We start from the raw sequence: 4,238 nt of genomic DNA, 5'->3' as shown, positions 1-4,238 counted from the left end.
ACTACAATCGCTCGGCCGCTAGTGACTCATTTCCCATTCCAAAGTTTAGATGGAGAAGAGCCCGCACTCTGGCGGAATAATTTGACTGATACTGTGGTGGAGTGTGGCCATGCTTCACGAGTGATTTTTGAGCACAGTCACACTCGCCCTAGAATCCGGGCTCACTTTTGGCTACTCCTTAAAACAATCTAATGCCTCGTTCAGATTACTATTGTTCCAACGATCGTTGTAAATAACGTGCAAGTGCACAACGATGGTTAAAACCTGTGCGGCCCTCCATTGCGGAAACTTTAACGAACGAGAAATTGACGGTTAGCACAGCTGTTTGAGGCATGTAGGGTTAAGATATTACTGTGTTCAACCGTGTATTTAACGCATAATTTTCCTTCCACCCATATTCTTCCTTCCTAGGACAAATCCACGAAAAAATAGAGCGATGGGAGCTTCACATAGAGCATCTGGAGAGGGCGTTAGCTGAAAAAAGTGAAGCCAGCAGAAACCTGTTTACCCGATGCGCTTTTGTTCGTCCGCCATGTTCCTTTACCCCGCTCGCTCGTTTTCCCATAAAGGTACGTGTAAAGGAAATCACCTAATTTTCAGTATACCGAGGCTGCTGAAGCATTCTGAAGGTATGCTGATATTCTAGAATTCATCTTAATACTGGTATAATAATATCTCCGTTAAAAATTGAGTATTTAGCCTTGAAAACGACATGTTTATTCAACCTTCGCAGATGGTTTGCTGCGCGGCTTACGGGTGCAGTAATTGCCCTGGTAAAAAGATACCTGGACTCACATTCCACCGGTAAGTTGCAAAATAGTCAATTATTAGTAATATCTTTATCATTTGCTTGAAGTGCATGGTCAACCTTGTTAATTGTCTATGTATGTGCCGCGTGCAGCAGGTGGACTCATGTGCGGCAGTGTACTGGTTATTTGTTACTTATCCTTATCAGTGCTAAAATTGTATTATACTATGTTGAATTTTGTCATGAGTGATAATGCTTATCGTAATGAAGTTAGATATTTTAAAAAATATCCGTTCTTTTTCGGAACTCTTTTCATCCCTGCGTACCATCGCTGGTGAACATTTTTGTGTATTGACGTAATGGTACAAAAATGTTTGTGCCAATTCGCGGTACAAGTTGTGCGATGAGAGTGAATTTCGTGCTTCATTGAACTTTTGGTGTTCAGATATTAGGTATATTAAGAGCGGAGATACGCATGGCACTCTTAGCCACCGAAATTCGACATTAATTAAAAATCATAACACATGTTCACGGATTTGTGGTTCTCAACCAAGCATTGGCAAATTAATGTTGTTTTCTAAAAATTGTGGAAATTAGATCTAAAATGCAAAATTGTTAAGTTATTATACTGGCCTTACAATTGCGTCTCATGTTTTGAAAGGAATGCTTAGCAATATTTCAAGTATCGACCGAAAAGTTATTATCATCATTAGCGATGACCAGTAACAGCACTTACTCAGCAAAAAAAAAGAACACGAACTTCTTCCTCTGTTGATGGGTTGATATACAACTTAATTGATCTTATTTAGAAATAAAATGCTCAGTTATAAAAATATTGTAGTAAAAGCATAAGTTGATATGTATTAATGAACCACTTTACGTGCCCAGTGTGTTTTTTCTTGTTTCATAGCCCATTCATGTCACATAATCTCTTAGAAAGTGGAGGGAACATGTTCTAATTAGTTTTGCTGAGTTACAGCAATCTCTGGTTAATATAATTTTTCATTTAGCTCTTGTTCATCTTTTTTTGCTCGTAGGTGTTGTTTATATTTGTTTTTGTGATTACAACTTTGCTGAAGCAACAGCTCCTTTAGCTATGCTATGATCAAGTTGGTGCCTCTTTCATTTTTTTCAAGTTAGTGCCCCTTTCATTGCTTCTTTGTGAATGTGTTCATCATGATCAATCATGTGTTCGTCTGTTTTGCAATTTGAAAAAAAAAGTAATTACCCTGTATAAGGCGATGAAAGTTTGTGGCACATATGGTGGTTTCCTACTAACTACTAGCCCAGAACTCATGATCTATCAATGAATTTCCCCCTTTGACTCTACATATCTGTCTTTCGTTACAATTTTCGCTTCAATTTTAATCAATGTGAATAACACTCATTAAGGTCATTGCTTACGATGCAATAAACAATCTATTTTAGGCTATATGTACACTATAATTATAGGTGCACACATATGTCACACCACTACAATACATAGCAAACAAAAGTATGCACCTATTTTGTACCACACATGTGCACCATAATGTCAAGTTACTCAAATACTAGCTTGCAAAAATTCTATTCATTACTTTCATTGTTTTGGCATTAAAGGGTGACAAAAATATTGCCAATTTTAGACAACATTAAATGGAATAGGATTATTTTGTATATGTGTAGTAAATTGTTCCCAATTTGGTAAGGACCAACTCTGTTTACCACCAGTGTGGAAGTGCGGTGGCCTAGTGGATAGACCATTGGGCTACTGCTTGAAGCGTGACACCTTTTGACACATCCAACAGAAATTCTTGCATTTTGTGGTGGTCAAAGAAAGTAATCAGCCCTCCTATTCTGAATATCTTGCATTCAATCACTTCTTTAATTAGCGACGAACTTCAAACGAACTCGAAATTGAAATTTCTCATTCATTGTTCTCCTGATGAAGTAGAAACTTAATTTTTCATAAACATCTAGAGGTTTATCTTGATTGGTGATGCTAAGCATTTGATATATCACACAGATTATGCCCATTGAAATTGTCAAATAATTCCTATTTAGGTGTAATATAGCTAAAGAATTTATACATATTTATAATTGCAGGTTCAGCTAATCCAGTAGCCGATGTAATTGAGGGTGTATGAACGTACAAAAATTGGAAATAATCCCGCAGGTGTGGTGGCCTTCATCATGTATTCATAATTCTCTTGCCAATCTGAATATATCTTAATAGAATGTCACATCATGTCTGCCTGAGATTTATTGTTAATTTGGTTACTTTGCATTAATTGTATAAATAATCAGTTTCAATATCATTGTTTAATCATTCTGGAAATCTGAAAATGTAACATTTGATGGGTGTGTACATTATATAAGTTGGAAAATGGGAATTGTTTTCTTTTTTAATACCTCCTTCAACGATTCCATTTAACACAGCTGTTACCCACTGTGCATGTTCGTCTGATTTCGGGGAAGGAAAATAATTTATAATTTGTCAGCACTTGAAATTCATCAGACCCATCCTCAATTTCTTAAGACAGTATTGTTTTCATGGCAGTTTACTCGGAATTGTAAGCGAAATCTCTTTCGACCTTGTCTCATAGATGATATTTTACTTTCCTAATGCTCAAATTTTTCCTTTGACGAGGAAGCCCTTTTGATTAAATGACTATGAGGTTATTAACAGTAGTTTCGGAAATGATTTACACTGTGTAACACTTAGATATTGAAGTTACATATCCGAAAAAAATTTCCGGCGATAAGAATCGAAGCTCGACTTCGCTGTATTTAAAATTTTCTCATCAATACTTTTTGTAGAGCATTCATAAGTAATGGTAGGCATGATTCCCGATGTAATGTTTTAAGTCTTGCTAAACCATATTATTTTCCTAGAGTCACGATTTATGTATATTTTTGACGGATTATTAGCCAAATAAAATCTTGTAGTGCACGCAATAGCAATTAAACGTGATTATTATCGTAGCATTCAGTGTCCTCCCATTCCTCTCTCGTCCATTTATCCTTTTTTATTTACTTTCATAATTGAATTTGGTTTGAAAAATTCTATTGTAAATATCAGAAGTTATATTCTTTAAGGGTTCACATGAATTCATCAGATATTTTTCAGCTTACAGCCGAAAATGAGTTGCTATTGTCGCAAGTGGCTTGTCGTGCGTCATATTTTTAATTTGCCGCACCGTGGTTGAATCGTCTATTTCATCCAAAAGATGCATTTTTTCCGGTTTTATATTCAACAAATAATCTTCGCTCATCGGTGGGAACGGCTTTTTCCGGCTGTCAGTAGGGAAAATATTGAGTTTCCTTTGACGAATATGCCATAAGGAACCATGTATTTCTGCTTCACCCGGGGTAAAGGAATATGGCGGACGGGCTGAAATGCCACGCCCCCCTGGCTTCACTTTCCTACCGTGGGAGGGGTAGCTAACGCCCTCTCCAGATGCTCTATGGAGCTTCACAACCTTTTCGTCCTTCTCTTGTCACTTCCTCT

At 36.8% G+C, this 4,238-nt stretch overlaps 1 long non-coding RNA gene across 1 annotated transcript; it reads left to right on the top strand.

The window, feature by feature from the left end:
* The first annotated feature begins 455 nt into the window (after window positions 1–455).
* LOC124168048 lies at window positions 456–2,975 on the top strand. Its single transcript, XR_006866823.1, has 3 exons — window positions 456–569; window positions 734–804; window positions 2,834–2,975. It is a non-coding gene; the product is annotated as an uncharacterized LOC124168048 (long non-coding RNA).
* The last annotated feature ends 1,263 nt before the right edge of the window (window positions 2,976–4,238 follow it).

This window comes from Ischnura elegans, chromosome 11, assembly GCF_921293095.1.
Source record: "Ischnura elegans chromosome 11, ioIscEleg1.1, whole genome shotgun sequence".
Classification (NCBI taxonomy): domain Eukaryota; kingdom Metazoa; phylum Arthropoda; class Insecta; order Odonata; family Coenagrionidae; genus Ischnura; species Ischnura elegans.
This window is presented reverse-complemented; position numbering and strand designations above follow the sequence as displayed.